The sequence below is a fragment of the Colobus angolensis genome, unplaced genomic scaffold (genome assembly GCF_000951035.1).
Source record: "Colobus angolensis palliatus isolate OR3802 unplaced genomic scaffold, Cang.pa_1.0 Scaffold48, whole genome shotgun sequence".
Lineage (NCBI taxonomy): Eukaryota > Metazoa > Chordata > Mammalia > Primates > Cercopithecidae > Colobus > Colobus angolensis.
In genome coordinates, this window is record NW_012118265.1 from 7708747 (window position 1) to 7735246 (window position 26500).

General features: G+C 38.6%; 1 protein-coding gene and 1 long non-coding RNA gene across 2 annotated transcripts in view; one reads left to right on the forward strand and one right to left on the reverse strand.

Annotated features, from left to right (window-relative positions):
* Window positions 1-26430, reverse strand: part of LOC105523933 — a 90357-nt gene extending 63927 nt beyond the window's left edge. Inside the window, exons 1-2 of the long non-coding RNA XR_001003670.1 lie at window positions 26192-26430; window positions 24780-24902 (exon numbers count right to left, since the gene is read on the reverse strand). This is a non-coding gene — a long non-coding RNA (uncharacterized LOC105523933). The remainder of the gene's footprint in view (window positions 1-24779; window positions 24903-26191) is intronic.
* Window positions 26123-26500, forward strand: part of ARHGEF26 (Rho guanine nucleotide exchange factor (GEF) 26) — a 138933-nt gene continuing 138555 nt past the window's right edge. Inside the window, exon 1 of the mRNA XM_011958981.1 lies at window positions 26123-26354. The gene's annotated coding sequence lies outside the window, so the exon portion shown is untranslated. The remainder of the gene's footprint in view (window positions 26355-26500) is intronic.

Consider the following 26500-nt stretch of genomic DNA (forward strand, 5'->3'; position numbering starts at 1 on the left):
GGGGTGTGTGTGTGTGTGTGTGTGTGTGTGTACATACGCATACATCTATTCCTTAGCTTAGTTTTCTGAGAGACAGCAGGAGTACCTAGTACCGAGATCTGATTTCTAAATATTATTCGCTACTAAAAGGAAGCAGAAACTTCTTGGAAAAAATGGCAGATTCTCAAGCCTGTAATCCCAGCACTTTGGGAGGCCAAGATGGGCGGATCACGAGGTCAGGAGATCGAGACCATCCTGGCTAACCCGGTGAAACCCCGTCTCTACTAAAAAATACAAAAAACTAGCCGGGCGAGGTGGCGGGCGCCTGTAGTCCCAGCTACTCGGGAGGCTGAGGCAGGAGAATGGCAGGAACCCGGGAGGCGGAGCTTGCAGTGAGCTGAGATCCGGCCACTGTACTCCAGCCTGGGCGTAAAAAAAAAAAAAAAAAAGAAATGGCAGATTCCAGGGCTGGAGGAGGGAAAGTACAAAATGATCAATTTTTGTGCTGAAAAAGTAATAGAACGTGTCAAAAGCACATAGACATCAACTTGCAGGGTTCTCATTGGCCAAACTGGGGGAACTTCGAACATTAAAATAAATAATGATATTAAGAAATTATAGTTTATTGAATAAAATAGAAACTATGAACCCTACGAGATATAAGTAAATGAATAAACTGAAAGTTTAATGAAAAGCAGGATATTTACATAGTCTTAAAGGACTCCCAACAAAATACTTCTAAAATTATATAGTGAAAAAGAGTAACTTCATAGTGAAGAAACCTGGCAGACGCTACCTTGATCAAGTAATAAAAGTGAAAAATATTAGCAATGGGGGAAGTTAAAATCATGTGCACCTGATAAGATGTATTGAGAACACAGCATCACTTCTGTGATATTCCTGCCAATGATGTGTCACCTAAATATAATCATGAGAAGACTTCAGACACACCCATACTGAAGATTGTTCTTCAAAATAACTGGCTGGTATCTTTGAAAGTATCAAGGTCATGAAAGTGGGGAAAAAACTGAAAAATGTTTCTAGAGTGGAAGAACCTTGAAAGAAATAACAATAAATGCAACACATGATCCTGAAATTGATCCTTTGGTTAAAAAGAACATTATTGGGACAACTGACAAAACTGAAATAAAGTCTGAGGTTTAGGTGAGAGTAACATATTAATGTTATAAAACACATGTTAAAATATCCAGGGCATTATATTGATAACTTTCTCTTAAATGGTCCGGAAAAAAAACTTCTTTGCACTTGCAACTTAAAAGACTGTTGATTCTTTTATTATTATTATTATTATTTTTTGCATTTGAAGAACACTTCAAAACATAGTACAGTGCAAAATGCCAGGCTCTAGAAGATACAAGACCTATACACAAGGAATTTACAACCCAGCAAAGGATTGAGGCATGAACACCTGTATACCTGGTAAATCAAATTGAGCCAAGGATCAAATTTGACTGAAAAATTTTAACAGAGTTCTTGCCATACCACATTTCACAACATGTATTAAGGAAGGTTAATATTCCTTAACAAAATTGCCCCTGACTTGATTCAACTGATTTGCAATACTGAATATATGTATTCTTTATACTTCAATCCAACCCCTGGTAACTGACTAGGGTGAAACTGAAGGCATGGCCCAACAAAGTAAATTTATAAAGGAATTTGAAAGTGAAGAAAATGGAGCTCCAGGGAACAAAAATAAATAACCCTTTGTTTTACACCCACTATACCTACTGCCAAAGTAGCATTTATTTTCCAAAGTAGCAATCATCCCCCACAGAAAACTAATTTCTAAAATAGAAGAGGAACCTGGAGTAAATTTGTTACAATGATTTTCAAGACTCCTCATAAAACAACAGAAGAAAACCATCACTAGAGGGCACAGCTGTGTTGCTCTGAAGCACGTATATATAAGGAAATTTCTTCAATTTTATATCTAAATGAATTTATACCATCATTACACCTTTGAAATACAGTAGATAAGTGAGTTCATTTCCAACAATGTGGGTGCAAGCCCTTGCCTGATACAGGTGATTTAGTGGCGGGGGGAAAAAAAAACGCTGTCAGAAAATTAAGACACTCTCTCATTTCTGGACTGCAATGTCATTTACATTTTTTTCTGGTTCTCAGGTCATATCTATTATTTTGTAGCATTTAAAATAGGACAATGTGTCTCCCCATGTTTAAGTTGAATTTCATTATGAAGAAGCCTTTTTGCTTTGTGTAACTGTTAGCCAGCACTGCAGACACCATTCCCTTGCTGGCAGCTTTCCATTTATTTAAACTTTTGGCTTTTTACTGAGAATTAAATTTGAAATTTTCTTCTTTTAAATAACATCATCAGTAACTCAGAGTGATCACTTCTATGCCACTCTTACTGTTGGATAGTGAAGTTATGAAATCTTAGTGCCTAATATTCTGTAGAATTTTTTCTTTTCAGTTAGGTCTCCTCTTCAATCAAGCAATGATGAACAAGAATTTTCTAGGATATTTAGCAGCTTCTGGTGTGTGATGTGTGGAAAGTGGGCTGAAAGCCGTTCCGCTGTCGTTGCTACGTACCCCACCTGACACCTCTCTACTCACACTTGCCCACTTTCCCACATACACCTTTCCCTGGTCTTTCTCAAAAATAACTCACCCAAAAACACCGGTTAAGCATCTGAGCAATGCAAGGTGGAATAGAAAATGGTAAAAATTTATGCACACATTAAGAGCCTTATAATCTAGTTAGAAAGGCAAAGCCTAAAACTACAAAAATGTTTCAAACACATGATTACTTAAGGAACAACTAAAATTATGTGTTTAAGGGATGCAGTGGCTCAACCCTGTAATCCCAGCACTTTGGGAGGCCAAGTTGGGAGAATGGTAAGCCCAGGAGCTGGAGACCAGCCTGGGCAACATGGCAAAAACGTATCTCTACAAAAAAATACAAAAATTAGCTGAGTGTACTGGTGTGCACTTGTGGTCCCAGCTACTCGGAAGGCTGAGACCGGCAGATCCATTGAGCCAGGGAGGACGAGTCTGCAGTGAGTTGTGACAGTGCCACTGGAATCCAGCCTGGGAGAAAGAGCAAAATCCTGTCTGAAAAGAAAAATGTTTTAAGAGTCTATATTCTAGATTTCCAGAACAATATCAATATTCTGACTCATTGTCACTTCATGTGTTAAAAAAATTTAGCATAGTACTTAACTTCAGTATCTTTAGGGGCTCTGAATAACTGGATTAGAATACAAGTTTTGTCAACTATTATGTAAATTCATATTTCTCACCTGTAAAATGTGAAAAGTAGTGCCTATCACTTAGAGTTAATAGGAAGATTATATTTTCTAGGATAACGTACAGCAAGTAGTTAGCGATAATGGACAATTACATCATTGTTATATGTCAAAGTATATGTTCAAAACCTTTTACTGGAAAATCGTATTATTGTGGCTACATATCAGGTACCATGCAAAACTCTAGATAAAGATGAATCATACAGTTATTGCCTTCAATGAGCTTACCATCTAATACTAATACTAACATTAGTATTATAAATATGGAACAGTATATTTATGTCATAAATGTATACAAACATAAAAATACATACCCAAGAGGCTATTCCCAGATTTTTTTTTTTTTTTTTACCATTGGGGTGCATGAGCAACAAATTTAGACCATTGACAGGTATATTAACAACTGATTATTGTACTGTGTTAGAAGATTCTGCTGTCATGGTATGAATTAAGTGTTATGGGAGCCCAGAGATGCAAGATACATCTGGACACTCTAAAGTGTAGCTCAGAATTCATCATTCAGGAAAATACAAGAACAAAATTTCCAGCAGATGTAGTAAGCATGGGCTTTGGGTAAGAAAAAGCTGTGCTGAAATACTGACTCTAACACTTTCTAGCTGTGTGACCTCAGTGTGTGTGTGTGTGTGTGTGTGTGTAAACACTACTACCCACCCCAGGGCTGCCTGAGGATCTTTTTAAAAAAGACATTAAGATAATATTCATTAGTTCAGTGCAATTCTCTTGCTGTAGGTCTCTTTTCCCCTTGTTGTCTAAGAAGGATGCTCCTAACTAGATGTCTCTGCACATGCCAGGCCAGCAAAGCACTGAAAGGTAACTGGAGTTTTGAATTCTTCTGTTATTGCTGCTCCAAAGTTGTGGTTAATGCCTGGATTTTAGCCCCTCATAACCATTCACTTTACCTGGGTTTCTGAAACCTGCTGCTTACCTACATGGACTTCTGATCTTCTGTTGAGCCCTGAACTATTGCTACCGACTGTAAATGTTTCTTGGTTTTGTACTCCCATATTTCCCTAATCTTGCTTCTCCCTGCTTCTGGTAGCAGCACTCTCATTTCCTTTGGCAACCCATCTATTTTTCATTCAGTCTGTAAGGCTCTGGGACTCTAGCCAATCACAAAAATGTATCTTCCCCGCTAGAGAAATTGAGTCCAGGATGGAGTACAATGCAAGTCAAAGAGAGCCAGGCCCAAGACACTTATTGGAATTTAGCAGGGCACACTTTCTCCTTCTAGATTTGGAGCTGAAGTTGCCAGAGGAGATCATTAAGAAAGCACCTGACTGAGAGTGAAGCCAGTGGGGTAAAGTATAACCAAAAGACAGTAATTAAAAAAAAAATTAGCTTCCTGAGGACTTTTTTAAGGGCCTGGATCCACCAATACCTGAAGCCAGTAGATGTGCTAGATTTTTCAGCATATAAACCAATAATTCTTTTTCCATTATGCCTGGTTTTGGGCTTCTATCACCTGCAACTGAAAGAGTCCTAATACCTCTGAAGTGTGTTGGCCAATGCAGTCTTCTGACTTCATTTAATATTGGCTGCCTCTGCCTCTCTAAACCAAAGTTCCAGCTTTACTGCCATCATCATTGACAAATGAATTTATTACAAAGTACAGACGAAACCCACCTGCCTTCTCAGATCTGTTACATCTATACTAATTGTGTCAATCTACACTGTACTTACAGATTACTTCTACACTCTGAAGCTTATGGTAAAACCAAAATAAGTTCAATCTATCAATTCTCTACTATTTTTGAAGGGCACAGCCTTTACTGCCTCATACAATCTTAATGCTACTACTACTACTAATAATAACAGTAAGAATAATAGCTGAAATTTATCCAACATCTGCTGAGTAACCGGCACTACACCATTAGTGGGTTGTGTTTTGTGGGTTGCAATTATTATTTTTTAAAAATGGAGTAGGATGGAATAGAATCAAGTAGATTATAATGAAATGGAATGAAAAAGAAAATAGCATTTTGCATCCAATAGGCCGGGCATGGTGGCTCACGCCTGCAATCTCAGCAGATTGCTTGAGCTCAGGAGTTCTAGGCCAGCTTGGGCAACATGGCAAAACCCAGTCTCTACAAAAAAATGCAAAAATTTCCCAGGTGTGGTGGCACATGTCTTTAGTCCCAACTATTTGGGAGGCTGAGTTGGGAGAATGACCTGAGCCTGGGAGGCCAAGGTTGCAGTAAGCCGAGATCATACCACTGCAATCCAGTCTGGGCAACAGAGCCACCCGATTCTGTCTCAGAAAAAAAAAAAAAAAAAAAAAGGCAAGAATTTAAGTATTGGTTTGCAAATTTTTGTTTTCATTTATATTGTGTGTCTATGTGTGCATATATGTAACGATTTGCAATATGAACATATTTTCTAAATGTAGGTTGTGATGAAGAAGGTCATTTGTCCAAAGTCACAAAAATAGGAAGTAATAGAGCCAGCTCTGACTCCAGGCATAGACTGCCAGCTGACTTTCAAAACCATATGCTACTTATGGATAAGGAAATTACGTTTGGAGAAATCAAGTCATGGGGGGAAGGGATAATACCTACCATACAGAATTGTAAGGATTAAGTCCGATAATATAATTGTCTGATATATAACTGAGCATAATGAAAGTTAATATTATACCATTTCAGAAGTTTTTTCATGTAACAATGTATTAACAAATTTCCATTTCTTTAGTCTTTTACAACAGCATTTTAAATGCCTGCAATGTATTCCTTTGTATTTGCAGTTCTTTGCTTATTCGATCTTATACCATGAGACATTTAGGTTGTCTTCATCTTTTAACTACTTGCAATAAAAACTAACAGTGGCCGGGCATGGTGGCTCACGCCTGTAATCCCAGTACTTTGGGAGGCCAAGGCAGGTGGATCACGAGGTCAGGAGATCGAGACCATCCTGGCTAACGTGGTGAAACCCCCGTTTCTACTGAAAAATACAAAACAATTAGCCAGGCGTGATGGCGGGCGCCTGTAGTCCCAGCTACTCTGGAGGCTGAGGCAGGAGAATGGCGTGAACCATGGAGGCGGAGCTTGCAGTGAGCCAAGATTGCGCCACTGCACTCCAGCCTGGGTGACAGAGCGAGACTCCGTCTAAAATAAAAATAAAAATAAAAATAAAATAATAATAATAATAATAAAAACTAACAGCTTATGGCAACATCTTCCGTATAAATATTTCATAGGATAAATTCTGAGAAGGGGGGAATAGCTAAGTCCAAGGGCATACATGTTGTAAACTTTAGAAAGTTTAAACCAATTTACACTTTGCCCCAGCAATTGCTCTAAGTCTGGCACCTATAAATATAGGGTGTTATTTGTCAAGAGTTTTGAAACAACTTAAGAATCCATTTGTAGGGTAAGTTACTGCTGTCACAGTAAGACCAACAAACAACAAAGCTGGCTTTGTGCAAACCTCATTAAAGCATCCCGGTGCTTGATCTTCAGCTCCCTCACCCTCGTCTCGTTCCCACCCTTGACTCACTCCGCTTTACGTCTCTCTTAAAGCACTCTTATTTTCCTCACGTAAATAACTATTGCTGCCATCATTGGATACACTCTCTGGAACCCGACAACATCTATCTCCTGAGTACATAGGAATTGAGCAGGATCTTACTCTGTTTCCTAAACACAATCATACTGAGTGCAACGATACTGTCTGCTTGATTGCTTTAGCAGACTCTGACAGGTATTATTTGTAAACACCTAATACTCTTTTCCATATTCCTTCTTTTAGCAGCATCCCTGTCTTTTTCCAGACCTTTATTTTAAGGAACAGCCCCCTACCCTCCAGTTCCATGTGATACTAGTGAGGGCCCTTCATCATAGTAACTCATTCTCTCTCCTAATGAGTGAAATCAAGATCCAATCTGAACCTGTAACAGTAGCATATTCTTCTGGACAGAGAAATTGGTATAAGGGACAGACACAGGACACACGAAGGGCCAATCAGAGTCTCTTTCTGAGCTCAATATACAAATTTTGAGTGAAGAAACTTCTCTCCATGTGGCTACTAAACTATGATTATGACCTGTGGTACTGCTGGCACCTATCTTTCCCAGATGTCTAGAGAAAGTTGTCTGCTCCAGAAGTAGTCCAATACACCCAGAGGACAGAGATGAGCAGATCAAGAAATCTGATGACATCATTGGCCCTGCATTTAGTAGTGCTTGAAGTCAGCACCAACAGACGTCTCAGTGAAAACAAAAACAAAAACAAAAACACACACAAAAAACGAAAACTTGTTGGCCAAGCACAGTTTGATTGGTTTTCTGCTTCTAGTGATTAGAAGAGTCCTGATTGGCATCGTCATAAAATAAGCAAAATTAACAATATATATCTTGAGTTTGGATTAGGGAGGCATACAATCCGGAAATATATGGTAAATAGGGCAGGAATGGAGTTGGGTTGTAAAATAATATAAATAATAGTAGTTGTAAGAGAATGATGAATGCAAAATATCTCTAAGAAAGATATTCATTTTTAAAGGCAACATAATGAATTTAAATAAAAGAGACAGAGTGTGGAGACTCAGCTATGGTTTCAGTCTACCTCTAGACAGCTACATGTCCTTGGCCAATTCACATCACCTCTTAGGGACTTCATTTCCTCATCTAAAAATAAGTACACTGAATAGTTTAATTCTAGAATCTCGTATTCCTCTAAAATCTAAGTTAACAGCCCAGTAAAGTTATTGTGCTATAACCTGTGTTTCTAGGAAATGCTATTTTCTGATTGGCTTAGGCCTGGGTTACTGTCTGTTGAAGGGAGCAAGGGTGATACTACACTGCACATGAAGGTGTAATGAAGCATATTACATTTGCTTTATTTTACTATTGATATTTTTCTACTCACACTTAACAAGTCCAGGATTCAAATCTGCCAATTAAAACTATCATCTTATTAGATCTTTTAGTTCTTAATAAAGACAAAAGAATCATTTTCCATTTTTTGTAGTTTTACGTGCATATGGACGCTGCAGAGGAATTTCTGAAAAGTAGCTCTTGAACAAGCAGCTATTTCTTAGCCACAATTTACAGCATATTTGCCATATGGAGTCCAGGGTCAGTACTGGGTAAGCTCAATTGTTACCATATTGAGTGCATGTGCACAGTGGGTGGGCAAGTTCATAAGCAGGGCCTTAGACGATGATTGCAGACTAACTAGTCTGGAGGCCAAAGGGTACCTATGCATACAAAATGGTCCAAAGAGGTCTGTAGAAACCTGGAAAATGCATGCCTTGTCTGAAGTAGGCAGCTGCTACTCAGCTCCAGTTTATTGTTGCCATGAGGGAGTGTGTGCTCAGCACTGCCAGAGAGAATGTCTGATTCAAGGGAAGCCAGAAATCTGTACTTTTTAATGCAAAATCTCCTGATTTTTAAAATATTGGCAACTTATTCAAAATTTTAAAATTATTATGCAGACCAACAATGTGTGGTCCTAACAAAACCCATCTGTGGTCTACCAGATTGTGACCTCTGCACTAATAATTGTTCTAGAAGGGGTCAAACATTCAGAAGGAATGGTGGTAAGTCAAGGTCATTCATAACCTATATTAATTTTATGAAATGCTTAATGACTTCATCATCCATTAAAGTGGGTATTTTGGGACAAACACAGATGCCTTCTAAAATCACTGTGTGGTAGTGTAATTGTGTCCTCACTAATCCCTCCTCTAATGTGTAATAACCATGTGGCTTGGGTGGAACTGATTCCAATCCCACCGCACAATAAGAAATGTATTTTATTTCATTACTTGGTGGTGCATTTCTTAATGTAGTTTGCATTTGAAAACACTCAAGAAGAAGAGAGCTATAGAATCTATCACACACACACCATTTCCGAGAAAATACTCAAGTGAATATTACAGTTGACTCAGTAATATAAAAAATATGGAACTGAAATGTCACTAAGCAAACTATAGTGACTATTTATAATCAGTCAAGGTTCTAGTTTGCAGAAATTAATTTAAGTTAATTTAACTAAGGTAAATTTGAACAGAAAAATAATCTATTGGGAGTATACTGGGTACTATATTATTTATCTATTGCTGTAAAACAAATTCCTGGTGATTTAAAACATCGTTTATTGTCTCACAGTTTATATGGAAGCACAGCCTGGCAGGTCCTGTGTCTTTGGATCTCTTGTACGGCTGCCATCAAGATGTCAGCTGGGGCTGCAATCACCTTAAGGTTCAATTAGGTATGAATCTATTTCCAAGCTCATTCAGGTGGTTGTTGGCAGGATTCAGTTCATTGTGGGTCACGGGACTTCAGGCCTCAATTTCTCATGAGCCATTAGTAGCCTCCCATAGTCCTCTGCTACATGGACTCATAGGGTGGAAACCACTGCAGCAGTCGCTGAACACTGCACATCTCCTCCGGCGCTGCCAACTCAGCCAGTTCTGAACTCTAGATACCCTCTACAACATTATTTAGAATTAATGTCTAATTAGCTATTGAAATAATCTGCAAATATTGTAAAAATTATGAAAGTATTTTTTAAAGAGATGTAAAATTAACATAATTTATTATAATCACAAATAATAATAACCTGAAACTATTAGAAGAATTAACTTTTTTATCCGACAAGGAGAGAATTAATAAATGATGGTATATACATACTTTTTAATCTTTTATTGTGAAAAAGTTCAAACATAAACAATAAAAGAGAATATTGTTATTAACCCTCAGGTATCCCCATCCAACGCTGTTGATTATCAACATTTTTTTTTTTTTGGTCAATCTTCTGTCATCTCTTCCATATACTTTTTTCTGGCTAACATATTTTAAAGCATATTCCAACCAATATAAATGATATGATATTGATGCTAATAAATAAGTGGCATTCAAAATTATTTTTAAAAAATTTAAGGCCATAATTAAATTTCTGTTTGTGAAATGTCTACTGTATGCCAGACATCTAGGCAAACATACAATGATAAGAATTTAATGTAATTTTTCAAGCTAAATCAGTGAGTGTTTATGTGCTAAATAACAGTTTAAAAATATACCTAATAAAATTTGTGAGAAATTATACTAATAGATTGAAAAAAAAATCAGACAATCTATGTCTCTCAGTCTTCTACAGAACAAGCTAAAAAATATAATATACATTATATAATTTAAAAGCTTAGCATTATATATATTGAGCTTTTTACATGTGGACAATGCATATTCTTTTCAAAATTCATGATGCATTTTATAAAAGGGTTTCTTAATATATTCCAAATAATACAACTAATAAAGGCATGTTCTTTGACTACAATATAATAAAAGTAAATATTTTTATGGCAACAAAACACAAGTAATAAATAAAAGTCCACTTATTAACTAGAAATAAAATGTACACTACTGAGTCACAGAAAGTCACAGCATCAATAGCAGACTAATTAGAAAGCACCAGTGACCTGTAAGCATGACAACACAACCTTTAAATTTATGAGAAGTACTTACACCTTACTCAGAATAAAATGCATACTTTTAAATACTTTCATTATCCAATAAGAACTAATAAAAATAAGGCCGGGTACAGTGGCTCACACCTGTAATCCCAGCACTTTGAGAGGCCAAGGCAGGCAGATCACCTGAGGTCAGCAGTTCGAGACCAGCCTGACCAACATGGAGAAACCCCGTCTCTACTAAAAATACAAAATTAGCCAGATGTGGTGATGCATGCCTGTAATCCCAGCTACTCAGGAGGCTGGGGCATCAGAATCGCTTGAACCCGGCAGGGGGAGGTTGCAGTGAGCTGAGATCGCGCCATTGCACTCCAGCCTGGGCAACAAGAGTGACACTCCATCTGAAAAAAAAAAAAAAGAAAAGAATTAATAAAAATATGTGTCAATTATCTATTCATTGCCTCTCAGCTCCAAATTTATCCTTTGTGATTGCTCTGTAAAATGAATCTGGGTTGGTCTTTCAAATATTTTTTGCTTGCTGGCTGGCACTGAAGATTTATCAGTAAAGAGTGTTGGAGAGACACTGCAATAGAAAAAGGATCTTGCTTCCTGGTTCTGGTGTGCTTACAAGGCAGGTTCCTAAGAGAGTGAGTGGGTGGCTTTTTCCAACACCAGGCTCCTGAAGCACTCATAGCTTCTTGAGGGCTCAACTGTTGCAGTGCATGGCAGCCACAGCACCTAGAGGTTAGCAGCCTGCCAACTGCAGTGCTTGCAGCTTCTCCAATGCCAAGCAAGCTCTTACACTGCAGTGGACAGCAGCACTCAGGGGCCAGAAATTCTCCCACTCCACACCCCAACATCCCCTTTGGGTGCTTTTGTAGCAGAGTGAGACATCTTCCTGTGAACAATTTTTCCTAGCATCCTAAAGGGCAGATTTTTGGCAAGTTTCAGAGAGCAGATTTCCAGCAAGTTCCACTGATGTAGTATCACAGAGACTTCTTTACCATCCAGTAAGCCAAGAGGGCATTCCCTCCAACAAGGTCAGATGTCAGTCGCAGGGATGGGGAGGGGCAGAGAGTGGAAGCTTCTTGCTTGGGTGCTCTATCTCAACCCAGAGAGTAGTGGCTGTTCCTTACATGTGCTATTCCTGTGTTTAGTGTTCTTTTTACTTCTTACCAACCAATCCCTAATTACTTTAGTGCCTTAATGTGGTTAATAATTCTTTATACTAACCTTCCCTGTTCAAATTATGTGACTTATCTCCCTCTTCTAATTGGATCCAGACTGATACAAACTATTCAATTCAAGAAATTAGAAAAAGAATAAAGCAAAAGAAAGAAAAACAGAAGACATTACTAGTGAAAAAAAAGAAATAAATAACTTAGAAAAAAGAGTCAGAAGAATTGATAAATACATATAAGAAACCTTTAAAAAAGTTGCCAAATTTAAATAGGCAAGCTTGTATGGCAATATTAATCAAATAAATAAAAGTGGCCGGGTGTGGTGGCTCAGGCCTGTAATCTCAGCACTTTGGGAGGGTGAAGCAGTCGGATCACTTGAGGTCAGGTGTTCAAGACCAGCTGGCCAACATGGTGAAATCCTGTCTCTACTAAAAATACACCTGTAATCCCAGCTACTCAGGAGGCCGAGGCAGCAGAATCATTTGAACCTGGGAGGCAGAGGTTGCAGTGAGTCAAGATTGCACTACTGCACTCCATCCTGGGTGACAGACATATCACTCTGAGTTGAGCACAAGTTCTGGTGTGGTTCAAGAAAATACTTACTGAAACATTTGCTGTAAATCTGTATAGCAGTGAGCGCATTAACATAGTCAAACGACAACAAGCTAGAAAAACATTTGCAAGACATACAGCCAGCAAAAGCCTATTTTCCTACATACTCAAGGTGTTCACATTGAATAAGGAAAGGATCAACTGCCCAACATAAAAATGCACAAAGGGTATGAACAAGGGGTATGAACATTGATGTATGAAAAAATATATGTAAGTAGTATATACACACATATACACATCAAAGCTTTGGCTTGGAAAATTCCCTTTTGCTTATCATACCCTCAAGAAAGGTTCTAGAGAGCTCCTCTAGCATCCCTAATTTGATGCTCAGTGTTAATATCCCCTCTATTCAAAGGGAAATATTAAGGGTTTCTTTAAACAAATAACATCTGCATGTGAAAAAGTTAATATTACCCAAAATGAAACCAAAATTTTCTAAAAGTGAGATCTAAAAGTCATCTACATCAACATCACCTGGATGATTTATAAAATGCAGATTCATGGGCTCTGATGTAGCCCACAGAATAAAAATCATCTCAAGACTCTAAGACCAGTGTGGTCTAAGCAGGAGTTGACCTTGAGTGCTTTGAAAATGCTCCTCAACTGGGCATGGTGGCTCACGCCTGTAATCCCAGCACTTTGGGAGGCCGAGACGGGCGGATCACGCAGTCAGGAGATTGAGACCATCCTGGTTAACACAGTGAAACCCCGTCTCTACTAAAAATACAAAAAATTAGCTGGGCATGGTGGCGGGTGCCTGTAGACCCAGCTACTCAGGAGGCTGAGGCAGGAGAATGGCGTGAACCCGGGAGGCAGAGCTTGCAGTTAGCCAAGATGGCATCACTGCACTCCAGCCTGGGCAACAGAGTGAGACTCTCTCAAAAAAAAAAAAAAAAAGAAAAGAAAATGCTTCTCAGGCAATTCATATGTTCATTTGACTGTGAGAATTCAGCCCCTGTGAATCAATAATAAATGTCTACCTTTGTTTTTATAGATTTTATAAGGTGTTTTTCACAAGCATTTTAAAATTTCATGCTCACATCCAGTCTGGGTGGCTGTCTGGGCTAGGAGTATTAGCTCCACTTTCAAGATAAGGAAATTAAAGTCAGAGAGATTTAGGGTTTTATTCAAAGATTCACCTAGAAAATGGTAGAGCTCAGATTTCATTATATTTTCATGACTACAAGTTCTGTCTTTATCCATACGTAGAGCTCATACAAACCCCCTAAAACTCACATTTCTTCACATTTGCAGAACCAACTCACAGTGGTTCTTCAGAACAAAGTGACAACAACAGGTAGAAACAGTAAGTACCTTGGGAACTCATGGCTCCATGAGGCAGAAGTTGATTTCACAGATGTGGAAACTGATGGCCAGATGGTTGAATGGTTACACAGCTGTCCCTTCAAGAAGGAAGGGTCAGGAACATATCTATGATAGGAGACAGTGATGGTAATTAAAGAAAAAACTATGAGAAGATGAGATGGTCAACCCACAAAGAAAAAATGGAGGCACGAGCTAAAACACCCTGAGTTGAGCACAAGTTCTGGTGTGGTTCAAGAATAACTGAGCCAAAGACACTCGGCAGCAGAAGCAGCAAGACAAATATCAGTGACAATGACCCCAGGCCAGAGACAAGAAGCCAAGCACGTCACCCAGAGCCTCTGCCTCCATGGATTCTGTAGTTGGAGGACTCACATATTTCTGTAGCCCCTTTCTTCCCAGATGCTGGAGAATCCCACTGCAGCAGAATTTGCTCTTGATCCACGGCCAGGCCTGTGAATCCCAGCATAAAGACCTCAGGAGAGATTCTGGTAGCCCCAGCTACAGACTTGCTCTCTGCTCCTTATGCCGGGGACTTTATGCCAGGGTCGGAGTGTTTCCCTGGCCCCACAGTCCACCTTGCATCTACATACCCCTTTAGTGACCTCTATATGTATCTCTTCCCCTAGAACCCTGTAACACCTTGTCCCTAGATGGAGCTGGCTTTCCAGATAGAAACTATCTCAGCACTGGGAGATCTCTGAATTGCCAAAAGAGTCTGTCCACTGAAACGATTTGCTGATCCCCTAGGGAAGCCATTATAGAACCTTATGAAAACTATATGTTAATGAGTTTATCCATGTTTTTGCCTGAAGTTGCTGTTTGTTCATTTCAATTGCTTTGCAGAATTCCACAGTGGATCTATACTATACTTTTAAATCCTTTCTTCTGATGGTAGATAATTGAGCAGTTTCCAATTTTGGCATGTAATAAATATTGCTTTTATGTTAGTAATGAATTTTTATTTCATATACATGAAATTGTCGTATAGTCAGGTTTAGAAGATAATGCTAAAGAGTTATGTAAAGTAGATTACCAAGTTACTCTCCTACAGGAGAGTTCCTGTTGCTCAAGATCCTCACCAACAATTAGTATTGTGAGACTTTACTTTTTTTTTTTTTTGTATTTTTAGTGGATATGGGGTTTTACCATGCTAGCCAGGATAGTCTCAATCTTTTTCTCATGATCCACCCACCTCGGCCTCCCAAAGTGCTGGGATTACAGGCGTGAGCCACCGCACCCAGCCAGAGACTTTACATTTTTGTTAAACTGCTGATTGTGTGTGTGTTTTTTTTTTTTTTCATTTCTCTCATGACTAATGAGATGAAGCACTTTTCATATGCTTTTGGACCATTAGGATTTACTCTTACCTGAAGAGTGTACTCAAGTGTTTTGTCCATTTTTCTAATTGATTGTAATGAGTTCTTCATGTATTTTAAATACTAGTCTTTCGCAAACATTTTCTCCCATTCTGTTGCTTGTCGTTTTATTCTTTACGGTGCCATTGAATTATTATTATTATTATTATTTGAGACAGAGTCTCACGCTGTTGCCCAGGCTGGAGTGAAGTGGCGTGATCTTGGCTCACTGCAACCTCTGCCTCCCGGGTTCAAGCGATTCTCCTGCCTCAGCCTCCCGAGTAGCTGGGACTACAGGTGCATGCCACCATGCCCAGCACATTTTTGTATTTTTTAGTAGAGACAGGGTTTCACCATATTGGCCAGGCTGGTCTCAAATTGCTGATAATTATTTTTCAAAAATATATTTACAATGAAATTTTACACCTCAGAAAATGATTTGCTCTTTCATTTTGAGAGACTAGGGTAATGATTATTTGGAGGAAAGGGATTAGAAAAGATTACATATTCCATGGCATATTCTTCTGTAATGCTTGGAGTTTTATAATGATTATGTATTCCTTCATTCAACAAATATTTACTGAGCACCCAATGTATGCCAAGAAAGGCTCTAGGTCTTAGAGATCCATTACTGAACAAAAGAGACAAAGACTCCTGGCCTAATGGAACTTACAAAGGAGGACTCTATATTGCTTTTATTTAGAAAAAAAGCTATAAAAGACTCTGGTTTCTATCACACTTTCATTTTGCACTTTCAAATATCTATATATATAAACAACATCGCACAGAATTCAGAGTAAATACTTGAAAAGATAAGCAAAAGCTTTTGGTCAAGAGTTGCTATTGATTTTTCCCTTATTTCAGCAGCAGCAAATTTTCCAGAAAGCACACTAAAATGTCAGACCCCAGGCCTCTCAAACATATAATACAAAACCATCTGAAATATTTATTTTAAAGCACCTTAGTGTAATGAGCCATGTTAAATCAATGATGCAGGTAGTTTAAATGTGAGTCAGATTCTGGGTTGGCTTTGTCTATAGTAATGATATTTAAATTTCGAGTCAGTAATAGATACACAAGGAAAAATAAATAGATGAGCATGTATGATATATGGAATAAATATATCTCGCCTTCATTCAGGATCCACCTCCTCCAACCCACTCGCCCTCCACCACCACAGCCACAGTTAGCAGCTTCTTGCGTGTTCTTCAGAAGGTGTTGAATTATGCACAGACACGTAGGGACTATGTATGTAGTTCTATGTTTTAACTGTTCTGTATTGCCAGGTTAATTCTGTGAGCGGAGGCTACAGATTTGGGGGATAGGAGGTTGTGATATCAAAATGACAAGTTCAGAACTGGGCCAGGTGAAGCTGAAAGGGGGTCCCTGGAAAAGCTTCTGCACTCCCAGGCTGGCTCCCTTGCTGGTGCAAGCAGCAAGAGAATTGCTGGGATGCCACATGAAAGTGGCAATGCCCTCCAGTGGATCCCAGGCTACACCCCTCCCACCTCAGCCCAGGCTTCAGAGTGAACATTGATGTAGATGGCTTCACTTCACCCCTTCTGTCCTCAAAAATAAAATGACTGCTGATGTCATGCCATGTCCACTTCCTTCTTGATTTCTGGGCACTTCCTTCTCCTCGCCACCCACCATTTTGCCTGTGGGATGTCACTGTCCTTCTGTGCTCAACCCCTTCCTTTGCCTGTCCTACATTCAGCATAGCTTTCCTAAGCGCAAACTTGAAGCAATTTCTTGTCTTCTGTCAGTTCCTGCCCTACCCACACCTTTGGTCTCCTATGCTTCAGGCTTCTTCACAGGCCCAACAGCCAGTGCTCTGAGAAAGGTGTCTAGGTCTATAACGTCATCAGCCTTGGGGGATCAAGTTAATATATACAGTGCATATTTTACAAATATCCCTCTCCCCTGTACTAAAAACATCTCTCCAAAATAGGACTGCCAGTTTTAACTTTTAAAAAACGGGATGCTTAGTTCAATTTCAATTTCAGAAAAACAAGTGATTTTTTTTAGCGTATATCCGATGCAATTACCTTTCATCTGTATTTAATCTGCCATTTCTATTTCCAAACCAGTTGAGCAGTTAAATTAAACAGTCCTTCTCATCTGCATGTCTTTGGCCTGAAAAACAAAGTTCTAATCCTTCTTTCAATGACTGTGGCCCATACACAGCAAAATATCCCACCAATTTCAAAACTGGGCATTTTGAGTAGCCTTGGGTCAGTGCAGGAGGTATTTCAAAGTGGTTGCTAGGTGGCAGACCTCAACCCTGGAAAGCATTTTTCACATTCTATTAGTACTGCTGGGTGAGACTAGCTTGGTAGTCAGCCCAAATGTGTATGCTTTAGAGAGCTTTACTCTGTTACCATTTTTTTCTTCCAATTTAAAATCTATAGCAAAACCAGGTTCAAATAGCACATCTAACAAGCTTTGTCTTTTGAGCCAAATGCCAGAATGTCTAGGTAAACATAGAACCAAGTAATCACAGGCTTCATTTATTTCAGCTATTTTTTTCTGCTGGACTTTTGAGGCAGATAAGACTAGATTTCTTCCAAACAGATCTGGGCAGGAGAAAACTTGAAAGTACCGGCTGGTCTTAAGTATCCTCACATGATTCCTGATATAAATTTACCTGGAAAACAGAGTGGACACAACAGATTTGTTTTTTTAAATCTTGAGTTTTTTGCAAACATTAAACTGGTTGTACAAAAGGAACAGTGTGACCTACCTTTGTTCAAATTACTTAACAAACTTCATGAAACAAGAGTTGTGATTCTACATGCTGTCTTGTTAACCAGAGAAAGAGCAGGATCCAGGAAAGGACAAAAAAGAAGAGAAATAATCAAAATAATAGTGATAGTGATTATAGCACCTCAATCCAATTTCCTCAGAAAGTACCAGAACCCTTAGAGCATGTTAATGCATCATGATTTCACCATTAAGATAGCATTAAGAGCAGACTCTAAATTAAACATAACAAAATTAAATAATATCTGCATCTTTGTCCAATAAAGCATTCTCTTCAACTGTCTTACATCTTCCAGGCATTCAGGGATGGGAACAAAGCAAAGAATTACAAAAATTAAGAGCTGGAAGGAATTTTACAGTTTTTTCATTGGTGCTCAGATTTTGCAAAGAAATAATTTAAATGTCTGTTAATAGGAAATTTGCTAATGAATCATGTACTATTAGGTGAAACCGTATGAAATTCCTGATATTTGACTGTTTTTGACTTACAAAAATGGCAATTTTGTTTGATCTACCCAATGCTCTGCAGTTATTAAAAATATATGGTAGTTCTATAAGTATTGGCATTAAATGAGTTGTATTTAAGGTAATTTGTAAGGAACAGAGGAGTGTTACAGGGTGCCAGTGTGTAGCATGTATAGGGATATATATGCTTACTAATGTCTACCATACATCTGAATTTATAAAGTACAATAAACTGTTAACAGTGGACGCTTCTAGCGGGCCAACTTGGAAACTAGAGACAAGAGTGACCGAGATATTTTTACTTTTTTGCAGTCCTAAATTTTACTACATGTATGTATTATTTTACAGCAAACACAAAACAAAAAACAAAGCAACAAGGAAATCACTGTTTAGAGAGGTAAAGCGTCTGTACAAACCACACTGTGAGCTCATACTACAACATGTTGAACAAAGTGGCTGCTCAATTGCTTATCTCATTCCTACAATTCAAAGAACAAAAGCGAACAGCTCTTGGTGGCTGCCAGTTGTGGGAGCCACTCTACACTCTGACCTCACGGTTTACCTTGGATCTTAATTACTCTAGTTAAATGGGGACCTTCCCCCTCAAAACATGGTGGCACTGGAGGTTCAATGCATCACCTTTCAATCATTCTCACTGCGGTTGTGGGTGAACAGATTGCATGCTGCAGGCAAGGGCTGGGAGCAAGAAAGAAGCCCTTCTCCACTTGGTGAAGTCTTCTTGCCATTTGCCTTCCATCTGGCCATGGAGAGTCCTCGGAGTCATTTTCAACGAGTCCTAACCCTTTTCTCATTATGCTCTTTACTCTTTATCATGGAGTTAAAAATAATAGAATTTTATTCTAATTATTTGCTGTTCAAAAGAGGGAAAATAAATTATAATTCAGTTTTTTGTGCACTTATCTGGCTAGGTGTCCCCTACTCTTTGCCCCCATCCCCATTTCCTACTTTCCTACAACCATTAGACTTGCCACATCCAAATTATTCTAATCTATACCAGTGCTTCCCAAACTGTGCTTGAGAGGAGGAAATACTTCATGTTGCAGTTCAAGAAACTGTGGTCTTAGAGATTAAATGACTTGTCTTCATTCCAACAGTTCAAAAGTGGTAAACACAAACTCAAACCCAGCTTCCTGATGTCTAATCAAGTGTCCTCGGTCTTGAAACTAAAACTGTTTATTTCTCCCTTATCGTCCATCTACTGCCCTATTTTTCTCCTTTCTTTTACTGTCACAATTCCCACCATTGCAGTTAAGTTCCTAGACTGTTTTCTACTTGTCTTCTCCATAAGCCCTGCCAGTTGGGTTCAGTGCCCACCAAGACTGAAGGTGCCAGTTGCAAGGGCACTAAGTGAGCAGCATCTTTAGCATTCAATGCTATCTAAGGTTGGTCTTTCCTGATACACCATGGCAAGAATCATCTGCCTATTTTCTTCACCACTGTATCCATAGCTAGCCGAGGGCCAGGTACCAACCAGGAGTTGAATAAATATTAGGTGACTGACAGGGCTGCTGATACGACTTTCCTTTCAGAAACTTCCTTTCTCAGGCTTTTGTGGCTTTCTTCCTACTTGGATGACATCCCTTCCTCCACCTCCTTTTCCTTGTAACTTTGGGCATTTTCACCAGTTGATCAATCTGTCCATTACTGAAGCAATACTGGAGATAAAGAACCAGTCTGACGTTGGGATGTTTATATATTATTTGCAAAAAACATAAATACATAATGGAATCACAAACAATATAACAATATAGTGTAATAATTATGAGCCAGGCTGCATGGCTTTTTAACTCTCTGTGCTATACTTAATTTTCTTATGTATAAATGGATTATGGTAGTAGTTCCTACTTCATAAGGTTGTTGTGAGGATTAAATTATATAATACAGTTGAAGCACTTCAAAGAGGGTCTGTATACTGTTAAGTGCTCACAAAATGTTAACATGTAAGATAATATATAAATCACTAGTAAGTGTTGTAGAAAGTCTCCTTTTAAGAACTTTTTTCCCAAAGAGATCTAGTCAATTTTCAAAACCTGTTTGTCAAGTATCCTCTCCAGATTTTTCTTTATCATTTTGACTTACCACTCCATTGTCTCAGGAATCACGGGGATATTACCCTGTTTAGGACATTGAAGATTTGAGAAACGGAGAACAGGAGCCTCAAATAACAGCCAGCAACAACCAGCTGTGAGGCATGTGAGGGGGGCTTTGTCCTCCTGACCCAGACAACCCCACAGCTGGCTTCCTGCTGCCACATGAGAAAACCTAGGTGAGACCTACTGAAGAACTGCCAAGCCAGCCCACAAAATGGTGAAAAATAACAAATAATAGAAGTTGCTATTTTATGTCACTAAGTGTTGGAGTGGCTTGTTTCACAGCAAAACATAATCTAAATATCACCATTAATCCAGCCGTGCAGAGTAAACATAACATTTTGGTGAATATTCAAAATCTAGGCATTACACATATTCACAAATATGTTTTATATATTTAGAAATAGTTTTACATATAGCTATTTGCACTTTGTAAAACTCAAAGTAGGATATTTTGCAGACTGTGTAATAAAACAGCTTTCTAAAAAAAATTAATCATATATTTTGAATTTTTGTATAATTATAATTGTGTATAATTATTTTTGGTGGTTGCATTGCACATCATGGTTTATTAGCCAGTCCCTTGCTGATATTTAGCCTGTTGCTAAATTTTGGCCACCATAACAAAAGGTTTGGTTAAGTTAATCAACATTTTGTTTAAGTATTATCTAATTGCTCTTCAGAAAGATGTACTAATTTACGTTCTTACCATGAATGATTCAGAATTCTCTTTTGTCTGTGCTTTTACCAACAGTGAGTATTGCCTTTTTAAAAGACAATCTTGTATGGGCGCTGTGACTCACGCCTGTAATCCCAGCACTTTGGGAGGCCGAGGCTGGTGGATCATGAGGTCAGGAGTTCAAGACGTCTGGCCAAGATGGTGAAACCCCATCTCTACTAAAAATACAAAAATTAGCCGAGTATGGTGGCGGGCACCTGTAATCCCAGCTACCTGGGAGGCTGAGGCAGAGAACTGCTTGTACCCAGGAGGTGGAGGTTACAGTGAGCCAGGATCGTGCCACTGCACTACAGCCTGGGCAACAGAGTGAGACCCCACCTCAAAAAAAAAAAATCTTTGCTAATCTAATACATGAAAAATTATCTCATTACTTCTTAAATTTTGTTTTTATTATTGGGATTGAGTGTATTTTGATGTCCAGTGGACACCCTTCTCCAAAATGCTTATTCTTACTCTGTTCATTTTACAACTTTTGTTATCTTATTCTTATTGATTGTATGATATAGCCATTTAACACTCTGTCATATATATTTATTTATATATTTAATATATAATATGTATTTTTAATATATAATATATAAATATTTAAATATATGACAAAGTGTTAAATGGCTATATCATACACAAATCTATTTATATTTATATTTTATATGTATTTAAATATTTTTCTCTAATTTCCTTCTAACAGAAGATTTCTCTCAAAATTTATCAGTTTATGTGGCGTTTCTCAATGCACAAAGGCTAAAATGTTTAAATTGTCAAGTCTGTCAATGTTTTGTTTTTTATTTCTGACACTGGTGTCATCATATTCATTTTTTAGAAGATGACAAAGTTTAAGTATCTTCAAGGAGTATGTATTAGTCCACTTTCACACTGCTAAAAAGATACTACCTGAGACTAGGTAATTTATAAAGGAAAGAGGCTCAATGGACTCACAGTTCCATATGGCCAGGGAAGCGTCAGGAAACTTACGCTTATGGGAGAAGGTGAAGAGGAAGCAAGAACCTTCTTCACATGGTGGCAAGAGAGAGAAGTGCAAGCAGGGGAAGTGTTAGATGCTTATGAAACCAAAAGATCTCTTGAGAACTCGCTCACTATCATGAGAACAGCATGGAGGAAACCCCCCATGATCCAATTGCCTCCCTTCATGAATACATGAGGATTACAATTTGAGATGAGATTTGGATGGGGACACAGAGCCAAACTGCCAAATCATATCAGAGTAGTTAGTTGCCATCCAGGTAGAATCTCAGTCCCTCAGTCTCTGTTGCATACCACATTCTATTCTCACCATATTCAGCCAAATTAATATCCCACAACTTCTAAATGCAAACTGTGTTTTGGTGAGCTTAGTTTCTTGCATGTTTTGATGCCTGGGCTCTGGAGTATTATAAAGAAAAAGTTTAGGATTCTGATTCAACCACTTATCAACAGTATGAGAAGAGCTTTTTGGGCTTCAGCTTCACATTTAAGTAGGCTTAAGACTAATGTGTGATTAAGTTAGGTGTAACAAACAACAAAGCTTAACATACAGTTGGCACTTAATGAGTATCAGTTCTCCAGCCATCCCTCCATGTTTTTGCTTATCCTGGGACATCTTTCTGTAACATCATTCTCCTCCTCTCCACCTTGCGATACTTTACCTACCCATCTGGGCCAGTTTCATCCAGACTCCTTCACAAAGGTTTCCATAGAACAGAGAGCTTACTATGCATCTTACACAGTTTGGGTATCTTACATTACTATTTTAATGTTTCAGTCATGTTTCCATGAGCCAAACTGTAAGGTTCAGGAATGTCTGTCCTAATAATGCTTGGCACTTGAATACACCCAATAAATATTTGTTGAATGTACAAACAAAAGGTGCATGGGATGGGATATATTGGAAAATGAGACATATATTGTAATAAGACAAGCTAATAATTTGCATTTAAAAATTAGCCTAATTATTGTGCTTGGGACACAAAATTTGTGACCAAAGCGAATTCGTTTAGTAAATGTAGCCATATATATCTTGCATTCTACCACTGAATATTCTAATAGTTCTATATACCATTGGAATATACCAGCGGAAAATATCATTACAAATAGTTCGACATACTATATTTCTTCAATTTTAAGAACAATTTGGTACCACATTCTAATTTCTCTGAAAATGGGATGTGTCTTACTATCAAATAAACAGTCAGTGGTCAGGTGACAGTGATGATATAGTTGGCATTGCCTATTTTTGAACATGGGCATAAATGAATTGTCATCATTTCTACTAAATTCTATGAAATTTAGTCCTACTGTGTCAAAGCCATATGCCAAGAAACACAGTTGAAGGCGGGAGAAATTACCAGATATGACAGATTAGGTGAAAGAAATTCCAAAGCAAAGAGAGGTTGATATAACCAATTCATGTTTCATGCAGGACTATGGTTGAGGCATGAAACTACAATTTGTGAGAAAACTTTCTCCTGGACATTAATAGAGAAGTTGCATAGCTTGTATTGACATACAATTCACTTGAACAAGAAAACTATGTGTTTAGTCAAATGGGATAGTGCCAGTATCACATTTGCAGAATGAGTGTCATTGTCTAAGAAGCAAATCCCAGAAACAAGACTGGAACATCCTTTTAAGAAATGGTGCACTATCAACGACATTGTGTGGAAAAACTCACATATGAATGCTTTTCATGAAAAGGTATTTAGAAGAATCAGGCTCAATGTTCAGGACTTCAGTACATTTATTTTGCTTCTATTTTCTTTCCCACATATACACAGTACTAAACAAATCTATGTATAAGTGTCTAAAAGTACTCAGTAAGTACAAAGTAAGAATTCGATATGACATAACATTTTGTCATAGTTTTATTAGCAGCTCTTTTCCTTTCTTGGTGAAACATATAATTGAAGATATCTTAGATTTGAATAGATAACAATACATTGAATAGGCACTAGGTCTGTGAGTTTGTAAACTTCCCTCAGTGAAGGACCAGAGCTTGGTGTTTTGTTGTTGTTTTGGTAGGTATTTTGTTGTTTGTTGGAAATGAGGTAAGAAGATCGTAGGAAGTCTTCACAAATATCGGTTACACTTTTTTGTAGAGGCAACATAATTTCAAGAAAAGCCACCTTCTCACATCACCTTTTACAGCTTCTTAATATAGGTCACAGTTTGCATTTTGAATTAGGGGAATACTCCATTTCTCATTAGGTAACCACTTTTGAAATTAATTTATTATAGTTTTCCAACATAACAGCAGTACATGCTGGTATAGAAAATACCTTATATTAAAAAAAAAAAGTCTATGTATCTACGCCTGAGTATGTAATCAGCCATATGTCTTCCGCCCAATTTGGAAAATTTTTTAAAAAATTTTCTTAGGCCAGGAGCGGTGGCTCACACCTGTAACTCCCAGAACTTTGGGAGGCCAAGATGGGCAGATCACCTGAGGTCGGGAGTTCCAGCCCAGCCTGACCAACATGGAGAACCCCTTCACTATTAAAAATACAAAATTAGCCGGACGTGGTGGCACATGCATGTAATCCCAGCTACTCGGGAGGCTGAGGCAGGAGAACTGCTTGAACCTGGGAGGTGGAGGTTGTGGTGCGCCAAGATCGCGTCATTGCACTCCAGCCTGGGCAACAAGAGCAAAACTCCGTCTCAAAAAAAAAAAAAAAAAAGGTTTCTTATACATTTTTCAAGGCCATTTCTTCTTTTCTTTGTTTATGAAAATGTCTCAGATCAAAGTAATATATCTTCATTGCACAGTATATTTCGTAAGTACAGAAAAATATAAAGAAGCATGAAACATATTATCCTTCATCTCACCACCCAGAGATCACATCTTAATATTTTTGGCCATTGCATTCAATTTAGGGCAAAAACAGGCAGCATAACTTGCACACAGTGGATGCTCACTGCATCCCTGCTGAATGCATGAATGCTGAAAGAGAACTTGGAGAAGGGCCCATATGTCTTGCTAATAGAATCAATTATACAGCTCTTATGGTCTAAAATTATTTGTCTTCTCAAGTTTGCCTGATTATTGTCACTCAGCAGGAGACTGGCCAAGCTACAGCCATCTTTCTACTATTTGGCAACCAAGCACTTTGGAAGAAATGGTCACTGTTTTCACTTCACTCCTGTCATTCATTCACTCATTCATTAAATAAATATTAAGTGCCTACCACGTGCCTGAAATACGCAGAAAAAAAAAAAATGACCCCTGCCCTTATGGAAATTACCGTGTAAAGACAAAACAGACAATAAACATAAAAACATAAACACATAAATACATATATATATACACACACACACACAAAATTTGACAAGTGCAGAAATAGAGAACAAGTGACTGGAAAATAAATGGGGCAATGGTATAATTAAGGAGAGGACACTGCCTTTCTGATGCAGTGTCAAGTCAGGTCAAGAAGGAACGAAAGGGAAGGTTCTGAGGCTGTCAGGCTTTGAGTGTGGCCAAAAAAATAATGAAGGAGAAAGTGATGATGGAAAGACTAGGCTGAAGAGTTACGGCAGTAGTGCAGTGTCTTCTTGTAAGCCATAGTAAGGATTTTGAGTTTTATTCTATGTACTGTTAGAAACCAATACTATTTTTGTAGTGTAAATTGAGCTTATTTTTCATAGATAGGTTTCAAAATTCAAAGCATACAAGGACCAAAAATAATTATATGAAAACTCTCCCTCTCTCCGGTTTCCTAGCCACCCAGTTTCCCACTTCAGAGCTGCCAGTCTTTCCTACGGAAAGACTCTAGGCACAAACAAGCACATCTATCTGTTTATATTATAACGCATTTTCAGCAGTGAAACAAGCCCATCTGATTAAGACCACCTGAATGCTGAGAAGGCATGACTCTGCGTTAGAACGCTGCGCTACTACCCACGCGTCTCACAAAGTCTACTCCGCCGCGCGTTCTCAGTTTCAACATACCTCCAGGATTCAGGGCTTCCTAAACTGCAATTCAGCAAGGCTCCCTTGCTTGTTCTCACGCTATGCCCCCAGCAACAACGCCGAGCGCCTACACTCCAATGGCGCCGCAGCTACTAGTCCGCAACTTCCAACCCCAAACGCTGGAGCTCAGAACCCACCTCAGGTGCGTTTCTCTGTTTCCCAGGCAGACTGGAGCTGATTGTAGGCACGCGGGGGCGGGAAGACAGCTTCTTGCTTCTGGCTGCAACGGAGGCGGAGCTGGGCGGGGCAGAAACGGGGGCGGGGCCAAGTGTGTGGGCGTAGTCAGGC